This window comes from Spermophilus citellus (genome assembly GCF_964194105.1).
Source record: "Spermophilus citellus genome assembly, chromosome: 11".
NCBI lineage: Eukaryota > Metazoa > Chordata > Mammalia > Rodentia > Sciuridae > Spermophilus > Spermophilus citellus.
In genome coordinates this window covers 61,919,753-61,944,517 of record NC_138192.1, presented here as the reverse complement: position 1 = coordinate 61,944,517, position 24,765 = coordinate 61,919,753, and the positions used below count along the sequence as shown (strand labels likewise).

At 37.4% G+C, this 24,765-nt stretch overlaps 1 protein-coding gene and 1 long non-coding RNA gene across 2 annotated transcripts in view; one reads left to right on the top strand and one right to left on the bottom strand.

Annotated features, from left to right (window-relative positions):
- Nucleotides 1–558: 558 nt before the first annotated feature.
- The window catches only part of CYTIP (cytohesin 1 interacting protein), a 59,857-nt gene continuing 35,650 nt past the window's right edge, over nucleotides 559–24,765 (top strand). The window contains exon 1 of the mRNA XM_081262456.1: nucleotides 559–642. The gene's annotated coding sequence lies outside the window, so the exon portion shown is untranslated. The remainder of the gene's footprint in view (nucleotides 643–24,765) is intronic.
- LOC308631339 overlaps nucleotides 18,758–24,765 on the bottom strand; it is a 58,808-nt gene continuing 52,800 nt past the window's right edge. Inside the window, exons 2-3 of the long non-coding RNA XR_014018166.1 lie at nucleotides 19,981–20,079; nucleotides 18,758–19,384 (exon numbers count right to left, since the gene is read on the bottom strand). This is a non-coding gene — a long non-coding RNA (uncharacterized lncRNA). The remainder of the gene's footprint in view (nucleotides 19,385–19,980; nucleotides 20,080–24,765) is intronic.

The window sequence follows — 24,765 nt, the reverse complement described above, 5'->3', positions numbered from 1 at the left end:
AATGAATGTCATGTGAGCAGAAACCAACATGGTATTCTATTTAAAAAATAGATCACAAAATGATGTCTGTTCTGCTTCAAAGAAAAAGCTCAGGTAAGTCTGGTTTTAATAGAACAGCATAGAATTGACCAAAAGTAGGGCTTTAGGTTTTGCTTAAAAACCAAAATTGTAGAAGAAAACTTCCTTCCAACTAAGATGCACTCATTAATTACCTGAAAACAAAGGCAAATGAGGTAAAATTTGTAGTTAGATTATAGGAACCAGCATTTGAGACTCTGAAATCTCATAGTCCACATGGAAGCTACATGTAAAACACTTAGGGGTGACTCCAGATTAGAAATGGTTGCATTCTCCACTTGATTCATTATAGAATAAATTTTCCATCCATACAGGGCTTGGAATCACAGGAACATCATTCAAGTTTTGCTGTTGTGTATTTTTTTCTTTTTCTTTCTATTTGTGACTGTCCATGTCCTAAAATAACTATATAGGAAATTTGCCAGGGCAAGACTGTGTTTCAGTCTCAGTATTTGATTGTCCTGTTGTGTTGCAGGGGTTGTGAATTCATGTAGAACAGAGGAGACACAATCTGGCTTGGAGACCAGGAGAATCACTCAGAGGTTTTCGAGTTACAGTCCTATGGTGAGTTTGAGTTTGAAATGTATGGGATGACTCTGAATTATACATTATTTTCTTTGATCTCGAGAAGGGGAGAAAGTGAACAAATACAAATGAAGTATCAATATTAAAATAAAGGGGATTATTGCTGGTAATTCTTTTTTGGGGAGGTTCTTTATTCAAGTGTTTAATGAATAAGTGGGCTGATGTTTAGGGGTTTTATCGAATATTTTTGACTTCTACTTGCTGACACCAGGTTGCTTCTATTTTTTTCTTATAGCATATGGTGAGGGGACTTTCTGGGGGTGGATATCTTATGTCAAGCCAGATGCTGAGTTTGTGACATGTAGATAATATTTGATAATAGAAAGTTTTAATAAATACAGGAACATGACATCATGGCAGGGAGAATAGCAAAGAAAAGAAACTCATCTAGAAAGTCAAAAGTTCTTATTAAAAGAAAAATAAGGAGGGAGCCAGTGAGAGACCAAGTTTAAACTTACTAAGAACTCAAACAATAGTCCAGTGATGAAGACAACGTAAGGCTGCTCATGGGAATTTACTGTGTGTGTGTGTGTGTGTGTGTGTGTGTGTGTGTGAGAGAGAGAGAGAGAGAGAGAGAGAGAGAGAGAGAGAGAGAGAGAATGCACATGAGAAGGAATTCATTATTATTTTTTTTAACTGCATCTACTCTAGCTTTTCTAAGGACAGGAGCTCTTGTTCTTCCCAACAAATTTCGATTAACTTCTTTGTCACATATTTATTTAATTTCATGTGAGCTTAAAGACATTTGACTTGTCTTTTCAAATTTATGAGCACTCAGTCATCTATAAGCCAATTTAGTACCATGTTGCCACAACATAGGATACACATGTACACAAACAAATAAAAGCACACAGAAAACAAAGATTTTATAACTTATCTACCAGGCATAAGATCCTCATAGGTAGGGGACAAGAGTTGCAGATGCTTATTACACAGGGTATCTGCCAGATTTAAGCTCTCCCAAAACAAAACACAACCTGTGAAAGACTTGTTCGATGACACACACATATGAAGACCCATACAGGTGGGGATGTTTGGGATAGAGTCTGCCATTTACAGTGGACCCTGACATTAAATGTTCAGGTGGCCACTTGTCCTCCACGGCGGATGATCCATACCAACCATCACTACTGTATATGCACTTTAAGCTCTGCATCATCTGCAAGGAATAGATAATCAATAAACATTTTGGTTGAATGGGGTGTCTCTTTTTGTGACTGCTATAGGAAGTTTAGCAAAACTAGTTGCTTTTGAATGCTTTCTGCAAGATAGACCTAAATAAAGTGAGCAGAGCTCACTTAGAGCCAACCAAAACTTAAACAAGTTGCCAGTTAAAAGGTGAGTTTTGGGTGGGATCAAAAGTATTGTATCAAATCTCCATCATGTCGGGAGTTACAGTTTTGGGCTAGACCACCAGGGGTCAGGGCACTGTCTCCAGGAAACCTTTGTTAAGTATACTTTTAGAGTCTAAGAAGAAAGACAACACAGTGGAGCTCAAACTTTGATGTATGTATCTCTCTGGAGAATGTTCAAACACTAGTCCTGGGTTTCACCTTTGGTGATTCTGATTCAACAAATTGGAGGTAGGGGATATGTGTCTCTGGGAATACTTATTTTATAAAGGATGCAGGTGTTAGAGGACCCCAACCTTAAGAAAAAATTATGGGTTTTCTCTGGCTTGTTTATGTCAGTAGAGGCTTGTCAGTGTGACACACAGCAGGAGCCTGTCTCTGAGAGAGATGCAGGGCAGCCTAGATGGAGAAGTAGCACCTGTGTCAATGTACCTAAGTTTGAATCCCTTGTGGCTTTAGGCACAATGCTTTTCCTAAGATTCAGGTTCCTGCTTTTTAAAAGAAGAGAACAATATTGTCTACCTCAAGGGAATTGAGTAAATAAGGCATGCGATGTTCATTGGCAGAGATATTGGTACATAGTAAAGAAATTAGTTCATGTTAGCTCTTTTGGTGGGGAGAGAAGGGAATGTCATTGATGTCCTTTGTGGTCACAGACAGAGGTAAGATCTTACCAACCTGGAGAACAGTTCTGGGATCTCAAGAGTCCAGCACCAGTGCCTACAGGAAAATCCTAGAGTGGGTGATGAATAAAAAGAATAGGAAACATTTTTTTCTCACCATCATGCATGAGTTTTTTTCCAAGGCTAGTGGTGAGCAACCCAGATGGCCCAGTTAATTGGAATTATAATTGATCCCACAATGGTATTTAAGTCAACAGTTTAATTGATTTTCCTCAGTAAAACCATTAGGAGAGGGGCTGAGGATATAGCTCAGTTGGTAGAGTGCTTTCCTCATAGGCACAAAACGCTGGGTTCAATTCCTAGCACCGCACACACACACACACACCACCACCACCATCACCACCACCAACAACACATTAGGAGAACTAAGCAAAATGCATCAACTTTTGGAGTTGTTCATACCCACCACCCATACTGCATGGAAGGAATAGTGAGTGAAGAGAAAAAAATGATCAAAGAGAGAAAAGGAACAGGGATCACAGATCAAATAGACTGCAGGGAAATCAAATACTTATCTGGTAATTCAGTGCAATGTCAGGGGGTACTGAACAGCTAACTGAGGCACATGTGGCTGATGTCAAGAACTTTCTTCAAATGAAGCACCAAGAGTAGAGGAAACTCCTGGCACCCCAGCTGCCTTTCTTAAAAGATGAAGATGAATTTGGGGGGCATGTTGCTTTTGAATGCTTTTTGCAAGATAGACCTAAATAAAGTATGCTATGATAGTAACAATCAATAAGTAAATAGATGGGAAGTATGAAGGATGAGTGGGGTGATGTGTGAGCAGACTGTCATTTAGCCTCTAGTCATTTGGCTTTTTGGGGCCTTTATCTCCTAAGTACCCTTTTAAGTGGTATAAGGTATACACAGTGGGCCAAAGCCCAACATTTTACTTTATATGTTTTTTTCACTTGCAGAGTAGCTCCTAAACTGGCACAACTAACTTATCACCAAATCTAGCTATTTTAAGGAATTTTGTTTACCCTGAACTATATTTTTTTTTCCATAAACCAAAGTCTCAAATTAAATCTATTTTTATCAGCACTGTTTTATCTGCGGATGTTACTGGTACCATCTCAGTACATAATCACAATAACAGAGAGTAATGATGAATGAAATGATGGAGAAAAAAATGCTAATAATAGCCACTTTTTAAAACATTTCATCATTAATCTTTATGGTAACAGTGTTAGAAGGCATCATCTAAACATTTTCCATGTGGATTCTGATATACCATGGATACAGCAGCTAGTCAGGATTTTTTTTAGATGGAATAATATTTTTATCATATCATCAATTTATTCCAAGTTATTTCTAGAGAACCCTAAAAATAAAATGGAAAGACAATAAAATTAGAAATCCAAATAATCTGGAATTGACTTTCTTTTCTTACAGTGAATGGTCTAGTAAAAACCATTTGATTTATTTATACCTCAATTAGTTTTATTAGTGAAAATAAGATTACACAAGTATTTCATAACTATGATTTTAGAATATAGATATTTGTAAAAGGATTTAAAAATCTGTAGGGTGATGTCTCTGTAGCACCTTCACGCCATCCTATATATATGCTTATTCCCACTATATTTCTGCTGTAGGCCCTTTGCTTCATAGATAAAGTTTTGACATCCCTGGTTAGCAATATTTTCTCTATCTTGCAAAGCCTATGTCAAATATTCCTTACCAAATTAGTCTTTCTTGATGATATTAGATATCATCATGATTCGTGATGGCATCTTATATTATCCAAACCATGTCATCACATTTTGGTATTAGTTTATGAGTGTGTGTGTGTGTGTGTGTGTGTGTGTGTGTGTGTATGTGAGAGAGAGAGAGAGAGAGAGAGAGACATATAATCTACTATTATCTCCCTCTAATTATTTCAGATAAGAAAATAATAACCAGGAAAATTGTTACTGATATGGATGGAAATGTATGACATAACATTTTAAAAATTATTTTACTTGTTCTTTTTAATTATACATGACAGTAGAATGACATACTATCTTGAGAAAATAAAAATTCAAAATTATTTGAACATAATTCTTTCAACTATACTAAGTTACATCTTTGTGATGGGCTTCCCAATAATTTACAAATAAATTTAATTATGAAAAAAACTTTACATAAAACTATATTTTGATGAATCAGTAAAATATTTCACCAGTATACAGTATGAGGGTTTGAATCTGTTCTATAACCATGCTTCTACTCCTATGATATACTGAAATTCTGTTATTCTCTGTAATACCATTATTAATCCTGTATAGTTTGTTATTTGATTCATATTCTCCTAATAATTATTATTTAAGCATGGAGTTTATTTTTAATGTCCTATGTTTTCATTTTTCACCTGTGACCACTTTAATTGACACTTTTCTTCCTAACAGCAATATTGTATTATTTTGTTTACTTTGATTAATATAAACTTGCCTGGAGCATATATATGAAAGTGATTTTTTTTTCTGTAATTAGTTAAGCTTTGTCAAATTTATCTTTTCCTTGGGCAAATATCATGATATTTTGGTCATTTTTTTTCTATTAAAAACAAAACCCTAACAATTCAGTCTTTTGAAAGTCTCTATTTCCCCAATTCAAAATTATCTCTTCCAACATCATCAGAGAAGTACAAAGTTTCCAGATGGAAGACAGCAGTGTGGTCTGCCTCTGGGATATGGTCTCTCTTCCCCTGTCCCTTTTCTAAGTTTCTTCAGTTTGGGATGATCCAAACTGGAACTCCAGGGAAGAAGGAGGATAAAAGGACCTGTCTGTCACATATTATAGTGTAGGCTGTCCTCTGGGAATGTTTTTACTGTGTCTCTGGATAATGTGGCCTAACAGGCTGAGGCCTTTCATGTGGCAATTGTATGGGTTGGAGTTCTCTGGCCTTTGGGGCTCTATGCAACTGTACAGATGGCAGCTCCAGCATCAGTTAAATCTCATGACCACCCACCCAACATCCTGCTGTGGGGGTCCACTAGTTCAGTGGTCAGCCTGTGTGAACAGAATATGTCATGATAACATAAACCTAGCTACTTCTCCCAAGTTCACTTGCCTAAGTACACATGCATGGGGGTTGCGTTAAGGCTGGGACCTCTGTCTTTTCTGTCTCCTTGTCCTTCAGTTCAAATTAGTTCAGGAGGTGGATTGACAAGGCCACTGCAGGTGCACATGTCAAAGTTAGAAATAAAATGTTCATTTTCCCTTCCTATAGGCAACGCTCCTAAGCTTTAAGAATGTTTCTCTTGTCTGCCCTTATACTTGGCTCTGTGATGGAAAGGTTGGGAAAATTTTAGCATCTCTTCCTTCCCTTTCCTACAAAGCCTGCCTTGCACTTTGATGATTTCCCCTACGCCTCTCCCTCTTGGGTATTGGGGCCCTAATTGCCATATCTGGGATAACTGGGAAGTATGCCCTAAATAGGCTATTACGTTTGTGTGCTTTGTGGAGCAAAGATTAATTGACAAAAATTGAAAATTTCTCATCTGCAAGAGATACTGTCAAGGAACAATATGAAAATACTTACAAGTACATCTGATAAAGGGCTGTAATCCAAAATATACAAAGAACTCATGAATCTCAATGATAAGAACACAAACAACTTGATTAATAGATCTGAACAGACATCTCACTAAAGAAGATTAAAAGGTGGCATATAAGCACATGAAAAAATATCAACCTCATGTCATTAGGAATTGCAAATTAAAATAGGGACATACCACTATGCACCTATCAGAATGATAAAAATCCAACCCATGGATCCAAAATGTACTCAAATGTTGGTGAGAATGTGGAACAACAGAGACTGTCATCAATTGTTGGTGAAAAACCAAAATGGCACAGTTGCTTTGGAAGACAGGCAGTTTTTTTTTTTTTTTTTTTTTTTTTTTTTTTTTTTTTTTTTACAGAAGCTAGAAACTCTTGTCATAGAATCTAGCAGTTGCATTGTTTGGAATTTTCCCAAATAAGTTGTAAACTTACGTCCACACAAAACTCTACACACATGTGTGTATGCCTGCTTTATTCATAATCACCAAAATGTTGAATTGGCCAAGATGTCCTTCAGTAGGTGAAAGGATAAACAAACTGTGGTACATTCATGCAATGGAATATTATTAAGAACTAAAAAGAAAGGAGCTATCAAGCTATATCAAGACTTGGAGGAACATTATATGCATATTACTAAGTGAAAGAAGCTACCCTGAAAAGGCCATGTACTATATGATTCCAGCTATATGACATTGTGTTAGAGGCAAAACTGTGGAGACAATAAAAGGTAATGGATCGGAGATGGAGGAGAGGAGATTGATCCATGGAGCACAGAGGATTCATAGGGCAATAAAGCTATTTTGTATGATGCCATAATGCTTAAAATATATAATTATACTTTTGTCAAAATCCATAGAATTTCAAACTCTAAGAGTGAATGCTAATGTAAACTATGGTCTTTGAGTGATTAGGACATATGAGTATGGGTTCACAATTTTATCATATTTACCACTGTGGTGTAGGATTCCAATAGTGGTTAGAGGGTATATGAGACATCTCTGCACTTTCCACTCAATTTTGCTATGAATCTATTATTTTTAATTTTTGCTTTAAAAATTAAAATATATTCAAAATTAGCTGTTAGTTACCATGTTGTCACAAAGAGTATCAGATAACCTACATTGAGAGATCTGCTTTTCAAATAGATCATAGATTTCTTTACTTTCATATGGTCCAGAGCAATATTTTGTTATATGACTCCTTTCCTTGAACAGAGAATGTCTAGCTAATCAGAAGCACAGTTCAGACTTCTGTCTTCTCTCTGTGTTTTATATTCATAGAAACTGATCCCAAGATGACTAGGGAGCCCCACCTCTTCCTGGAAACTGTGCTGGACAGTGAGTCTACTGTACTTCTGATGCTGCAGGGAACACACATCACAGCTATTGTTCTGAATGATGCAACTCTACAGTGACTCTTTATTACCTGGAAAGACAATAGTCCCTAGAAATTGGGATTCTGTTTTCTTAGAAGCCTCTTTTCTGTGTTCACAACTTTAGTTGGTTTTCAAGAAAGGCTGTGCTAACCAGAAAAAAAGACAAAAACGAAGCTGGCAAGGTACACGTGGTGGTGACAGGATCCTCTCTATTTTAAAGTTGTCTGCCACAAACACAGAGATAATAACAGGGGAAACTTCCTTAGAGTAGGGAAAAGAGAAACACAGTGGGAAAGAGGGAGATGAAGAAAAAAGGGCAGATCACTGGAAATAGTGATGAATGTGATTTCAAATCTGAAGTGTCGGTGGCAATGTAGAAACGGAGCTTAGAAAAAAACAAAAATATTAGAACACGTAATGTTGTTGGCTACCTCTTTCAGAGCGCTGGAGCATAGAGGACAACTGCAAGGAAAGCCCTGTGCTTCTCTTTTTGAGTATGCTGATAAAAGCCAGTGTTTTTCTAAAACAGACCGATTCTCTGCCCAACTTTACATATTTATCAATGTCACACAGCTTTTCAACTTTATCTCTAAAATGTTCAGGTTAAGATGTTTTTGGTCTCTACATTTTAACATTTTATTTTTCTTTTGTCCACACACTCTCCAATGCATGCTACATTACAAGTTGGGGAGGGGGTGTGGACAGCAGGAAGTAAATGTACTTGGTTTAGTCCATGTTGTTTGTCTTTTCTATAGTCTAAATATTTGGAAGTTTCCAACGTTCCTTGCCCTCAATGAATTAGAAGAATGTGAAGCTCTAGTTATTTCCTTTAAACACCTTTGTCCCCCAGGATGGGTATATTTACCTCTTTTTTGCTTAGAGCCTCTGCTCCGTGGTTATGAATTTATGTTCCTTGTTTCTAGTTCTTACCCAGATTTCTTGATTCTAAGCAAGCCCTCTCACTTTTGTTCTCAGAATAATGGGTCCCTGCTTGGTCCACATACTCACACCTGTGATTTTTGTTTCTACTTGTCTTCAAATTACTTTGGGGTCTCAGAGTTGTCGTCCCTTTCACTACCAGCTTGAGTACAACCACGTAGTCCCATGTCTCAATTTTGAGTGACAACTTATACAGGCATTGTAAAAAGAATATGCATATTTTTTGTACTAATATACATATTATATATATACACACACATATATATGTTTATATCAATAGATAAATATATATGGTTAAAACATGAACATAATTATGTCAAATAAATTTGTACAGAAACAAAGTGTATTTAAGATTGAAATCTTCAACTGACTCACCGCTAAACTATTTTCTTTCTACTCAGTAAGATCACATGGGGCTCTTCATCAGATATGAGATATGAGAATATCTCATATCTGATGATATGAGAAGCAGGTTGTTAGATCTCCAAAGCATGATGTCATTGAGTCTCAGGGCATTAATCATCATGGCATATGTATTATTTCACTGCTTTGCTCTGCTGAGCCAGGGAGATGATGCATATGAATTCACACTCCTCCACTGTCACCTTCTTTCCTGTTCTATCTCCATTTGCTCTCTGAAGGCAGTTTTGGCTGCCACCAAATACTGCACCCAAAGTGCCAATTTTTTAAATGCAAATGGTGTTGTGTGTATTCATAGGAACATCTCATCATTTGGGCCAGTCCCCTCTCAGTGGGTATATGCCTACTGGTATTGTAACTGTGATTTTTTTGCAGCTATGCATCCAAGTTACAACTAGAATTGTAAAAATGCTAATTTAAAACTAGGATATGGTTAGGTAGGCTCAGATGCCTCTGGAGTCATTAAGTCTGTTTAGAGGTATGGAGCTCTATCAGTCTGAGATGTATTTGTTTGTTTGTTTTCATGCCACATAAGCCCTTCTGTTCCTTCTTGGCATTTCAGTTGACATTAACCTCTGATGTATGTACTGCCAGTGTTTTCTCTAGCTCTAAACAATCTCCCATTCACCTAAGAGAGACTGGGCTGGGGATGGGGGGAGAAGTAACAACTGCCAGTCTGTGAGATGCTGGAGATGTTAAGCCTAAAAGAGGAAAGAGACTCTGCCTTAAAAATCTTAGAATATAGTGGGAATAGAGATAAGAGCGAGTTAATATGGCATGGTAAAAAACAAAAAAAAAATCTCCTATGCTGTAGTTAAAACATAGTAAAAAGAGAGACCCTCATATTGACTTTTGGAGACGTAATCTAGAACTTGAAGGAGAAGAGCTTAAAACTTTGGGGCCTGATGCATCTAGGCTTTGATCCATGGATGCACTGCAATTCCAGAAGCATCAGGAGGACAGAGCAGAAATCGGTCAAAGCCAAGCTTGACCAGGCTCTGGCAAGTGATAGGAAAGATCATCTTTTATTTGTTTGCCCTTTATCACTGAATTTTGGGGAATGATTTCTCAATGCTTTTTAATACATCTGAAAACAAAAATATATAAACAGTGATTTCTTTTCAATGAAAAAACTTGGTTTTCTTTTGGTTGATTCTCTGGGTTCCATTCCCAGTGCTTTGTGCATGGTAGGCAAGCACTCCACCAAAATTTTGAAGGTGCCTCTCTGGATCCAAGTACTCTTCCTGGGGTCTGATACTGGTCTGCCTTCTCTGGATATTGGTTTGAGCTAGCAGAGTGACCTCCTAGGATGGACTACCCTTTTGAATGGTCTAATTAGAAAGATCTGTGCAGACAAGGTAGAAGTGAAGCTTTTCCAGAATGCCTTCTGTAGGTTTATCTCTGCTCTGCTTGAATACTGACTTCACTAACTTGGATTTCTTAAACTTTATCATCTTAATGCTTGCCACAGTTGTTCTGTAGCTCGATCCATCTGTAATGTCCTGGGTCTCAGCTTGTTTACCCCTTATTATTATTCAAATAGCATTCCAAATATCTTTATGAATGCTACTGTTATTTTTATGACTATTAATACTACTAATAAAGTCTTTTTAAAATTTTTTAGTGACTACATGCTAGGCACTGTCCTAGGCATATTTTCATATCTTCAGAACAACTCTGAAAAAGTAAATGTTTTTATTTTATAGTCATGGTCACCAAGGCTAAAAGAATTTAAGAAATTTCGATTCATCAAATATTGTCCTCAGGATATAGAGCACGTTTACAGGTTTATATACCATCTTTGACACCAAACTGACATTCAGCACTTTTTACAATTCCATTGAGTCATAGAGCCTGCAGTTGCTGGCAGTGTTTCCTGGTATGGGGGCCATGGGCAGCCACATGACTGGAACAGTCAGGTGTGTGTAGTGGTGTTGATGGCTCCTGCAGGTTTCAAGGCTAGAAAAGAGTCCTCTGAGGGCAAGCATGACCTGGAGAAGAAAGTACATGGGACTCCAGAGTCAGCCAGAAGCCCAGGCACTTGTCTTCCTGCCTAAGAGCACAATAGTCAGTAGGTTCTGGTTTTCTATTTAGCTTGATTTTTTGTTTGTTGGTTGGTAGACTCTGCTGGATGTTGATTGTTATGGACTTAGTACTGTTAATGCTTAGTAAAAATATAATCTTGAAATACTATAATTGAAACCATCCCACTCAGAGAAAGGGAAAAAGGAACTTGGATCAGAATAAATACCACTAACATCAGCAGTCCCTACATAGCCCTGCAAATATATTGACCTTTTAACATGCTCTAGAAGTATTGTTTTTAGAAGAATGAATCATTTCTTATGACAACAAAAGTTTTTCTACTTACTTTTTTTGTCATAAAATTTGAATTGCTTATTATAGGGCCCCAATTGTTTAGATTGTAAATAAGCAGTATTTTCAAGTACTAATAAGCTTCTATTGTACAGGCAGATTATTAAAAGCAAGTTAGAGACTTTTCAAGTTCTCTAGTTACACCTCAGGCTCTAGATGCAACATCAAACTGGAAAACATATGTTACCCATACAGAGGAGTAAGAATGAACATATAAGAAATAGGTTTAAACTTACTCTTTACATGAGGTAAGGGACCATGTGTATAAGTGTGTGTGCTTTGGTAGGTGAGTAGGAAAGTGTAGACATTCCTTGCCTAGAGGGGATGAAGTTAGAGCAGGTGCCCTATTGTTTCTGATCAGAGCATAGAGAAGGCACTTTCAGTGCTGGAAGTATGTATGGCTTTTGTCTCAGAGAGAAAGTAGTTAGCCCCTGGCTGTTGGCTACTGGGGCTGTATTTCCTGCTGTTTTGACTTCCGTGATCTTCCTATTGAAGCAGCCCTTGTGCTGATGACCTATGATGGAATAGTACTTCAAAGATATCAGAGAGTCATAGACTTGTATCCTATGATAGCTTCCTTTTCCAAAATAAGGGGTAAATAGTCTGGAAAACCCGAGGCTGATTGTATTGTATTGCATAGAACCTGTGTACAATTTGTTGGCTGGTGATGTGAACCAGCTTTCGGAAGCACTGAGTAAGTGTTGTCACAAAATACTTGCAGATGATTTTTCCCCCTTCAAGAACTTTGTGGAGAGCTCATTAGGAACTCTTCATGCCCCTATGTGACTCAACGCAGTGTATCATTGAGAGTTTTGAGTATGCAGTTTGTACAGCCTGCTCTTCAGAGTCATTACAATTCACACACACTCTGATTCACATTCGCAAAGCAGAGATGGAATCAGTGAGATTTTGTTCCTTAATCAATCTCTTGATTTATTTAATCTCACCCTCGTTTAATACCAAAGGGATTTAAAATGGCTAAATTAATGAAATTCAGTTAAATTGTCTCTTGACCATACTTAGCATAATTTCTCTACTTTTTAATTTCAATTTCTCTATTCTTCAGAGAGCTTTTTTCTTCTGCTGCTTTCTTTAAATCATGGTGGATATAGAACATCCTCTCATACTTTGAGTAGCTGGTATCATCTCTATGTTAAAGAAAAAAACAGATATAAAATTTTTCCTGAAATGCCAGAAATTTGCATGAGGTGAAACATCTAGTTCATAAGGAAAAAAGACAACCCCAGCTACCCTTGAGGAACTGATAAAATATTTCATCTGTTTCTAAGATACTTGGGTAAGTTCAACTAAACAGGAAACAACAATCGAAGTCCTGAGTCAGAGAGGAACTACTCATTACTCATTAGAGTTTACAAGCAGAATGATGAGGCCATTACCCTGAAATCTATAAACCTTGAGACAATATATTGTCAGTTATGAAAGTACTATGGTTATATGCTCATTATCATGTAATTTTATGGATGATTCTGCCTTGTCTATTTTCCTATGCTACTAAAATGCTTCATACTTATAGATAGAGCATGTTTTTGCAAACTGTGTATGACATAAGGTACTTTGAGCAAGAAGAAGATAAATTACCCTACTTTTGTGAATAACTTACACCACCCTATATAATTTGAATGGGAAAAGTACATACAAGAACAAATGGAAGGCTATGGCTGTGGCTCTGTGGTAGAGTGCTTGCCTAGCATGTGTAAGGCACTGAGTTTGATTCTCAGCACCACATAGAAAAATAAATTAAAAAAATAAAGTTGTAATGTCCAACTACAACTAAAAATATTTAAGAAAAAAAGAACAGATGGAAAGATCAGTTCTCCTTTGACATAACTGAGACAATGTTCAGTTTCTCTAAATACAGGGAAAGGCCAAACATTAGGTGCAAAAATATTGTAAGTACAGATATCTTTGGCCTCTTTTGGTGGACCAGTCATCTGTAATACTCAGTCAACTTGTCACACCCAATGAAAACCATGAAGAAGGGGAAGTAGAATGGGGAAGTAGGATGGGAGGTATAAATTCAGTGGTCTTTTAGCATTTTGGAAAATGTAAGTCAGTGTGGCATTTGCAGAAGTTATTGCTTGTTATCAAAACCATCATATACCTTCCCATGCAATCACACCTAAGAATGCTGCTTCCCTTTTATCCTTTGATCTAAAGCGGAGTAAGAATATCTTTCTTCCTAAAGCAAGTCTGATTCGGCCACTTGGACTCTCTGTCCACATGCCATGCCAGTGCTCAATAGCTCAGGGATTCTGAGACATTTTACTAATGTTTATTCAGTACTTGCTATTGTGTTCGCTACGTTTACATAACTTTGATTTTCACAAAAGCCTTTATGAAGTTAGTACTATTTTTGCATAGATGTGAAACTGAAGCACACAGAAATAAAATGCAGCTGTTCCAAGAGACTGGCTGCAAATTGTCTTTATAGGGAACCTACAGCACGTGTTTGGCTCTTCCCCTCCCTCCCACTATTGTACCACTGTAGCCTGTTTTTCAAGTCAGAGAAGTAAGTCCATGTGTAAGGTAAGGAGTAATGCATACCACGAGATAGGCCAAAGAAGACTTCCTTCTCTTACATCCCAGGGCAACTCCACAGATGTAACTATTACTAAATTTTTATGCATTTAAATGTTGTCTATGTGTAAACCAGTATATGCCCACTTTTGTGTATGCATTCATTTTTGTTTGTGGCTCACTTAAAATAATTTTGCTACTACTGTTGTCATTTGTGAACAAGCTTGTCTCCCTGAATTGACTGTAAGCTTTTTGAAGTCATGCTCTGTATCTGTTCTGGTTATCTACTGCGAAGAAACAAATAATCCCAAGGCTTAATGGCTTACACCAACGTTTATTTTGCCCAAAGATCTGAATTCCGGCAGGCTTCAATGAGAATACCTGTCTTTGCTCCCACTAGGGATTAGCTGAAGCAGCTTGGAGGTTGGGCTGGAATTCTAATTGCTCACCTGTGCAGTGTTTGATGCTGGCTCTCAGCTGGGACCTAGGGGAGAACCCATGGCTGAAGCACCCACATGTGGACTTCCTAAGGAGGTGCACCCTGGTTTCCTCAGAGCATGGTATTAGGTTCCCAGGATTCTTAGAGAACTGGGTAAAAACTGTATTGCCTTTTATAACTCATCACTGGATGAGTTATAAAACTGTATTACCTAGGCAATAGAGTTTCTAGCGCCATTTCTGCAGTGCCTACAGGTTTACCCAGATTCCAGGGAAGAGAATGTCCATTTCTCCTCTCAAAACCCACATCATAAAGAGAGCATGTGCAGTGGATATAACCTGAGCCCATCTTTGAAAAATATGATAAGCCACATATATATTTTAGTTTCAGACTTGTTCATCCACTTTCCAGACCTGTTTCACAGTTTTGTATACAGTGGGTGCTCAATTAATGTCCAGGACATGGAATTGTTGAATCAAATTTAGGAGAAGCAGCTTTCTGTATTGAGCCAAACTAACTTGGGAGAGAGGAGGTAGCTCACACAAAATTGGGATTTGGGGTATAAAATCCCACCAGGGATGATTATAAGGAATTGCTAGAGAAGATGCTTAGGAAATGATTCTTTTGGGTAAATGGTGGACGTCTCTCCAGGAGGCTTCTGAGGAGTTCCATCTTGATTGTGAAGGGGAAGAGGTATAGAGCTGGGCTAGGCTTCAAGAGAGCAGATATAGCAAAATGGCAAATCCTTGGGAATTACTGCTTTTGAAAAGCCGTAGAACCTTGGTACTTGTTGATTTTCCATTGTCTGTGACTTCTGTAGAGTAGGAAAAAGAGAAAACTAGATTTTCCAATGTAGCGAGGCTTTATAACAAGGGACTTGATTTTTGGACTTCAAAGTTTTGCTACTATGTGCTGGAGCTTAACTGCAGTGCTGAAAATGAAATTAGGGTCAGATAACTGAGCAAAACACTTAGGGTTATTACCACCACTGTTCACAATGGCATCATCCTCCCTGTCCCTAGGGATGGTACAGAGTCCTTGAGTACCCTCCCATTGCCCCTCAAGCCTGCTGCCCCACAAGGTCCTCTTGCCTTATCCCTCTGCTATGCTCCTTCCTTCTGGTTTTTCCTTTTTCTTCCCTTCAGACACTGTGCTAGTTCAAGCCTTTGTTATCTATTTCTAAGATAGATTATGGCACAAGATGAACTGGTTTCAACTCTCTCCCCCTCAATTATTTTATAAACCCACTGCCAAGTCAATTTTCCTAAAATTAGTTAAATTATGCCTCTGCTTGAAAATAAAATATTGGTAATACCCTTTGATGGTTGAATCAAGCCCAAAGAACTTAAGTGTGTCAGGTCAGGGTCCTCATCAATCAGCCCCAGTTATGTGCCAACCACACCTGACACAGCAGCCTGGTTGCTGACCCCTCTTCCTGTTTTCTCCTCTATCGACTCTCCTATCCTCTTATTCCCCTGGCCACCATTGCTCACTGTTGAAATGATACTGATTCTCTTTCATCTTCTTCCTTCAAAGCAGCCCTTGTCTCCATCTAAAGAAGAAGGTGATCCCTGTTCTCTTTGAATGGCTTTGTGTCACTTTCTCTCTGGTGCTATATAGCAGGGCACTCTGAGCTCTCTTCCTGGATGGAGGCTCATGCAGTACATTGGGAAGTGTCCTAACTTCACCTAACTTCAGCATTGTTTCTCCATGATCATAGACACACTTGGAGTAGGGCTTTGCTAAATGTTGTTGTTTGGAATTGCATTTTCACAGATTCACTTTGGGGAAAAAAAAAAAAAAACTTGTTTAATCTGGACCATCAATTTAAGTTTTTATTTATACAGAGTGTGTAAAGCAAATGTGGAGAAAAGATCTGATTGGTTTGATATCTTATTACTATAGTCATATTTTCTAAGTCAAAAAAATCAAAACGTGATTTTAGAAATTATGTCTACAATATAGTTGTCAAAGGACAAAAATACAGTTTCCTTTAAAATGTGCTATATGGAATTTGATTCCTTTTGTATGTGGGAGCTTAAAAACTAATGACATTTTTGGACACAATCCCCACATACATTAATAAAGCCAATGATTAATTTTCCACTAGCTTGGAATGGGAAGTCTTTAAACATTTTTGGATTGTACATCTTATACTTTTTTGTCCTCATCTGTTTTTTTAACTAACCTCTATCATGTGCTGTACTTATGAGCAGAGAGGCCAATAGTGTCTGTTTCCCTCTTCATCTATACTAATGAGATTAACTGATAAGAATTAGAGTCATTGAAAATTGTGTATTGAAGTCATAAAATTGGATTTTTAAAGAAAAGTGTTTTCTTGTGACTTGTTACAAAATTCTCTTCTTTTATGTTAAAGGCTATAGTGTTCAAAACCGATTCTCTTTGCACCTTGTGACAATATTTCAGTTACCCTGTTTTCAGTTTTGAATACTTTGCCATTTTTCCATCAGTACCTGTAGGTATCATGTCGTTTTTTTGGTAATGCTATTCATAACACTCTCCTATTCAGTCTCCACCACACACTTAGCCATTATTTGGGGCACAGGTTTTCTTTGAAGCTGGTGGGACCTTTGTGCACAGATGAAACCTGCACAGGAAAGGGGACGCTTCCCACCTTCCTCTCTGTTGGACTTTTTATCACTGCGTGACAATATTTTCCACTCCTCTGTAGATAAGAATCTTTCAGTAGATTTTCTATATCGAACACCAAGACTAAATGCTGTAAAGCAACATTAGCTATTCTTACCACATTCATACAGATTAAAAGCGAGTCAAAGACAATTAGGTTACTCTGGCAAGAACCCTGACCCACAAACTGATGGTTCTTGATAGTGCCTTTCAGCATGTTCTCTTTGGCAAATGCCAGGAGACAGACTAAGGCAATTTTCTTTTGTCCTCCCACCCCTTTAAAAGAATAGGCTGTTTTCCTTTTCCCACATTCTCCATCCTTTGCTTGTTAGGACTTAAAAGAGTTAGACAAGTGATTCTGCTCAGTTCTTACATGTAGTCACTGGATTTCAAGCAGACTTCTGCCCTAATGTCTTTTCTAACTTGGTAAAACTTCAGAGATGCTCCATAAAGTGCTTTGACATTCCATGCCAATGTTCAATGAGCTTGCCTTTCAGGAAAGTGCCACCTCAGATAGTCACATGGGGTTGGTTTTTATCTGGATGTTGAGGAGCACCAGCTCAGCTCTGTCTGATGCTCCTTTAGAGGACAACAGAAAGCTCAGTAGCTCATGAATCCATGCTGACTCACCAGGACAGACCCCATGATGGAAATCTTACCTCTTTATGACCTCCTTGCCTGAATCCTCTTCAAGATTTCCACAGTCCGGGAAAGGCCAAATTTAGGGCTGCCTTTGCCCTAGAATTATTTTGCATACTTCAGTTTCTCCTACATGAAATAAACTCAATGGAAGAAGTTGGCTTTTCAACCACCAGCTCAACTCCAGTTCAGAGATTGAAGGATCTCGAAGGAACACTCCTGAGACAGCTTCTAGTCAAAGAAATTCTTAGTCTTCCAACATGTATGTTTTTATCTGCTTGGGATTGAACACTTGGAGACAGACAATAAATATTTTCTAAAGATTTATTTGTAAATTATTATCACTATTTAATGAACCTAACAGATTCTCCTTGAACAAGAAAAATTTTGTCTTAGAAAAAAATTATGGTTTCTAATATATTTAGGATTATTTTCTGTCTTATCGGGAAAAAAATTCTGAAGGGAAAAGGCATAATTTTTTCTAGGTAACACATGTAGGACGTTTTTATAATAACTACCCCAAATTCCTCCTTTATGATAAACTAAGATTAATAAAAAAGACTGTGTTAATGCCCATGTGTACTTTTTATATTTTAATATTGTTTAAGTTAATCTTATATTTCTTGGGTTTCTACCTTAGACATCAAGAGCTCAGGAGGGAGAATATTTCGTAGAATATGAGCTCCCTTCTATCTGTATATTTATTACTTTTCATGAGAAAAAACATGTTTGTACATGTGTGTACATATACACTGAATACAATGGGTTTCTATTGCCTTGCTATAATTTATTTTCCAATGAAAGTCCAGTTACCATGCTTAAACTTATGTGCTAGCTCCTCTCCTACCTCATCCCAAATAACTAAGCTCAAAAAAAAAAAAAAAACCTCTTAGATTTATCCAATTTCAAAGAACAGAAAAAAAAGGAAATCAGTATTTCATTTGGTGCTGTTTTCTCTTGGACTATTTCCATGTACCGGTAAGAATGAAACCTATTTTTTTCTCCTGCTTTCCTATAATTATGTTTTAGTATTGAGATTTTTTTTTTTGTCAGAGTAGATTTCTAGCAATTTGGTAAATGTTTTAAAATCAATCAGTCTTTAAAAAATTTGTCCTGCCAAGACTGTGAACTACATTCCTACATATTCATTTTTGAATTGATGGATGGATGACAGGCAGTAGGCAGCAGGATTGAGCACTCAACGATTCTCATGTCAGGCTTCAGAAATCTTCACAATCTGATCTGAGCACACGAGAAAGAGTAGGAAAAGCACAAAACCAGAAATATGTATGAGAGTTTGATTTTAAGTCAGAAAATAGCAGCAAAGAATTATTTTTACTAGCAGGAATAGCAAAATAGTAAAGCTAGAAGCCTGGAACTTTTGATGTCATTATGAATAAATGAACTGATTATTTTATGTTTTATTGAAAAGTTATCTGTTATGCCATGTCGAAATCTTAGAGATTAGTTGAAAGAGAATAAAAATGATTGAAAGATTCGAGGGCCAGATTTATCAGGAAAGATGAGAAAAGGCAAAGTTCTAATGATATTCTTCCAGTAAAAGGTAGTGAGTTTCAATAGGAATAGCACTAGTTTGGGAAACAGAGGCTGGTGCTTGTCTTACAGCTACTTCCAGTGATCCATTGTGTTTCCACTCAAGTTACCGCATACTGGGATCAAATTGTCCATCTGTGCAGAACGAGAGGATAGTATTGGGTTATTTTTAAGGTTCCCCCGATCAAATTTCATAATGGTTTCTCATCTGCGAGAGAGATGAAACAAGAAGAAGTGTTCAGAGTATATAGAGTTAATTTGTTAAGGAAAAGAAAAACACACAGCATTTTAAAAATGAAACACTTTAGATGAAACATCTAAACATTTTTAGATGAAACACTCAGAATTTTGGGAACATTATTCAACCTATGATGTTGGCCCTTGAGTTAAATGCTTACTTTCTCCTGTTTCTTTTTCAAAACCCATTGTGTCTTGCTTATTATTAGCCATATTCAAACACCAACTCTAAAAGAGAGAAAAAAGAAGAATGAAAATAGAAGAATTAATGCAAGTACAGTTTCTTTAGGGGAGTCCACTGGTTTCCTCTCAGCCTGTCCTACTTTTTTCTTAAACCTGGCTTGCATGCGGACTTGGCGTGTTTCTTTGCAATCTTGTTAGAGTTTTTGCAAAAAAGTTACAAAAAAAAAAAGAAAAAAGAAACAAAAAGAAAAAGAATGACAATTACAAAACTAAATAGAGCTTTCACTTTGCCAGTACTTAAAAGCAAAATAGAATGGTGTTCCTCTCTGCACCCAAGTCCTACAGAAGCTCATGAAAGCAAGTAAATAATCAACTATTACTTACTTGGACAATGACAAAGAGGGCCTCGGGGCTTGTTGAGCAAGCACTAGATGATCTTCCTCGTTCTGTGCAGTGCAAAAGTTCCATAACATGATTCCTACCCTAGGGGAAATCACATTTCAGAAGTTGGGAATTGATTATATTGATTTAAGGTGGTTTGTGCGTCTCCAGTCGTTCCCAATCTTCTGTACAAGTACTTTTCCTTCTTTGGGCAGTTTACTAGTTTTGGTTTTTTTCAGTTTTTTTGAGAAAGTAAACCATGTTCCAAAAGGTAAACCCTAAGCAAAGGATACAAAACAGCAGACAAGGGACATAGTGAAGAATCAAAAATCTATAATAGTATGTGTACTTATGAACTATTTACTACTTTAAGGGATTTTTACCCTTTGAAAAATTCCAGGGTGTAAGTCAAGTCATTAGTTAGTACTAGTTGTAAAACAAATCAGAGTTCATTGTATTGTGTACTATTGATCATGATTCTCTCTACATTTTAGAAAAGATTTTTAGAGTATTTTATTTTTAAACAAACAAACAAATAAACAACAACTACAAATCCAAGAGACAGTTAGTAAACCAATCCTTTAAGCCAGGGAAGGAGGAGAATCAATAGGTTGACAAATACCCCCCTTGTATCTCCTGGTTCTAAGGATAAAATTGTGCCTGCTTTCCAAAGTGAAAAAGGTAGGACATGGTCCGCGTGTGCTCATGCTTTTGTGTATAATGTGTACACCATCTTTTGTCAGGTGTTATAAGTGAAACAAAATATAGGACACAAACATATTTTGCAACCATTTCTGGAGATGAAATGCATCAGCATGAGCAAGACTAGAGAATATTAACAATCTGCTTACCAGCAAGTGGAAGTGTTGTCCCACTCACTGATTATGGAGCTGAATATCATATCATAGACAAGAGCGACAGATCGATACAATCTGGCTTTTCCGTCATTCGGTTTCTTAGTTTGTGGCTAGGAGCCAGTGATATATTTTGCTCTCTTTGTTCTGCACTGCACACGTGCTCTGGTAAGCAGCTGCTCTGTCTTCTTTTCGGTGCTCAGCCATGATCAGTGTACTTCTGTGAGGTCCTAGGAGAATTTTCATCAGCCCTGGCCAGTAATTACTGTCGTTCTTCAGACACATCTCTTAGACATCCTGCATTTTTATTCTTCTCCAGCACTATGGAGAAGGGTGGGGCTGGAGTCACAGAGTTTATCAGCTGAACTTAACACCAGCAGGAAAGACAAAAAGTGCTTCCTCTTCTGCCCGTAAATTGAGTGAGGGCATATTTTTCTGATGCTATTTTAAAACACAGGTTTTGGATGATTGCATCTACTCTAGTTTTTTTTTTTTTTTTTCTCTCCTTCGACCCCAGAATATTTAACATTCTATCATTTCCATTTTGATTTATTCTACCTGGTTTAAACAAAACAAACTGGTCAGGGACAACAGCTGTTTTATCTTCTAGTGCATTCCCACAGGCCCAACATTCCTCTGTCAAGCTTCTGAGCATCCTACCGAAGGAACAAGTGAAAAAACTAGGAAAGAAGTTCTTAATTTTAGTTATTTTTATCTGCTCCATTTCCTTTCATGTCACCTCAGAAACCTCTTTGACATTTAATCAAGTGAATTATCTGTTCCAGATATTTAATTTATTCATTTGTCATATATTTATTCCTAATTTCATTACACTGGGACATTGTTTAAGGATGTGGGGGTCAAAAATATAAAATGAGCTTTCTGTCCTGATAAATGAATGACCATACAAATAAACAACTGGGTGATGTGTCACAGGCTGTATGAGTGAAGCATATACTTAATCCTATAGGAATCCAGGAGTGGTAATTAGACATTCTGGCTGCTATCATCAGGGAATACTTCACAGAGGAGGTGCCATTTGAGGTGAACTACTAACAGTGGATTGAACAGCAGTGACTAGAGACAGGAAGAGGAGCATAGGAAGAGAGAAGAGTTTAAACAAAGAAACTGAGGTTTGATAATGTCAGGGAAACTGTCAGAAGGAAGGCTATTGCATCTCAGAGAAGTAAGCCAGTTTATTTAGATTAAATGCTAAGACTGTCAAAGTAGGTAAAAAAATTAAATTGTACATGATTTTGAATGCAAGGCTAAGAAGTTTAAACTTAATTCAATAGTTTTGGGGCCACTAGATGATCAGATAAGAATAATTAGGCGAGGGAGACTGTTTATAGGGAGACAAGTTGTGGTAGGTTGTGGTGTGTTGAGGACTGAACCTCATACCTGAAGCAGGAAGATGCTGATGAATACGGCAAGACAGATAGCAGGTATTGTAGAGGAAGATGTGATGAAACATGAGATACTATCAATCAGAAAGAGAAGTCTGAGACAAAAGAGATGGGAATCTATGTTCTCCACTACAGGGTTGACCTGGCAAGTCTTACTCTTCCTAGACAACAGCTCAAACTGCACTCCTTGCACTGTGATGCACACCTTCTCCAACTTGGCATTTTTGAAATTAGGATACTTCTTACCATCTATGTGCACATTTAAAGTGATTTTTTTTTGTTCTTGAAAATAAGTTAGTAAATCGATGGTATATATTTTAATCGGCACCTTATCATCAAAAAAGAATGTAAAATGTGTATTATTATTGTGTTTGAGATAGGCTTTCAATGCAAAATTATTTCATTACTTATTGCAATTAAGTCAAGATACAGTATAAATTATATCAAAATATTAATAATATTAATAATAATATGAATCATGTAAATAATATTCAGCAAATACCCACATTGCCCAAAGTAAAAAATCAATGGGAAATTAATCAACTGCCAGAGCTTTGGGCAGATTATGAATGTATTCATCAAATGCTTACTGAGCAGCTCTGATTAAAAAAAAAAAAAAAAGTCACTCTTATAAGTTCTAGAGGGACCCAGGATAAATGAGATGGAGCTCTGCACACAAGAAAAAAAGGCACATAAGAAAAAAAAGACAATTATGCATAATTTTACCAAGGCAAAATGTGACTGATTACAGGACAGACCCCATGCTTTGGATTACCTGAGAAGATTCTCCTATGGCTGCTTGGGAATGTCAGGTCAGTCTTTGAAGACACTGAAGCACATATCAGTACTTCTTCCAGGGCCTCAGAACCCATGCTTAATCCGTTGTCCTTCCTCCTTTGAAGGCATGCACACGGGGATGTGCAACCCTGAGAGGATGCTGGACATGGTCAGAGGAAGTGTTGCAAATAGTGTGGAGGAGGGTGTACCTCTGGAGCTGAAGTGATGGAATTCTCTTGGGTTTGGGACCCTGTGTCACTACCACTATGGTATGTGTAATGGAGTTGGCCCATAATGGTCTCCAATAATGTGGCACCGGGGAAGCATAGCTTGCATTCTCCAGGGAACTTTTGAATGCCTCTATTTTTATATGACTTTGCATTCTCAAAGGTTATTTCCACTTTCTCTGTCTTTTGCTTTGATTATGATGACGCGTCATTACTTTCTGCACTGGGAATATGGGGAAACAGACTCCAAACTGTCACTGACCTTGTCCAATCCCTGTAGCTGGCAGGAAGTAGAGTTAGGGAGGGAAACAAGATGCCCTGAAGCCTAGACATGCACTACTATCTCCTACTTGGTCTTGGTCCTCCCTCTTTTCACTGGTTTTATCTCATCAATGTTTTATTATTTATTTATTTATTTTTACAATCAGAGATGCAAATTGGCTGCTTGACACTGGAAATCAGTATTCCAATGTAGAAGATAACATTCACTTTGGCCAACTGGCAGGACAGGCTGCCAAGGGTCTGTTAAAGCAGCAGTATCTTCTTTTTATTTCCACTGGAAGGAGGAATAGTCCTTGTGGGCTGCCCGTGGAGATTCAGTGTCAGGACTGCATGGCACATTCTCAGGACTTCTGATTTTGGGATGAGGCCAGTTGTCCCTCTGTCTTAGGTTAAACCATACATTTCCTTATGTGTTTGCTCCCAGCTTCCTAGTAAAACAGGAAGTCAACAGTGCTATGGCTAAAGAGAAGGTGTCACTGTTTATGAATTTACCTCAATTCATTGCCACACACTCATTTATACAATTTCAATACTTGTTATTTTAAATAACAAAACAACAAGAACAACAACAAACTTTTGTTGTGCTTTGAGTCAATACCTACCCAAAGTGATACTGGGTAGTCATTAATTTGGGGGCTGAACAGGACATTCCACTTTTAATATTTTCTTAAATATCTCTAAATAGGAAGAATAGATAGTATGAATTCCCAGGACTGACAACAAATTTTCACAATCTCAGTGGCTTAAAACAACAATTTTATCTCTTGAAGTTCTGGAAAATAGAAACCTGAAATACAGGTGCTAGCAGGGAGCTGCTCCCCTGAGACTCTGGATACAATCCTTCCTTGCTTCTTTCCAGCTCATGGTGGTGACTGGGTTTATAACTGCAAAACTTGCAATCCCAATGTGTCTCTGTTCTCACAAAGTGTTCTTCTCTTATCATAGGGAGACCAATGGGATTGGATTAGAACCACTATAATGGCTTCATCTTAATTTGATTACGTCTGCAAAGACCCTATTTCTAAATAAGGCCACTCTTACAGGTATCAGGGGTCAGGACTTACTGGTGCCTTTTTTAATGTGATTTTTTAATGGGCTGTTCAAAACAAAAATTACTGACTAATGATTGGCATTCTTTCTTTCATTATGACTACTTATAAACTTATCATAGCATTTTATCAAGGTTATAGATTGCTTTGGAGAACAAGTAGAGCTGCAATAAGGCAAATATTTTGATCTTCT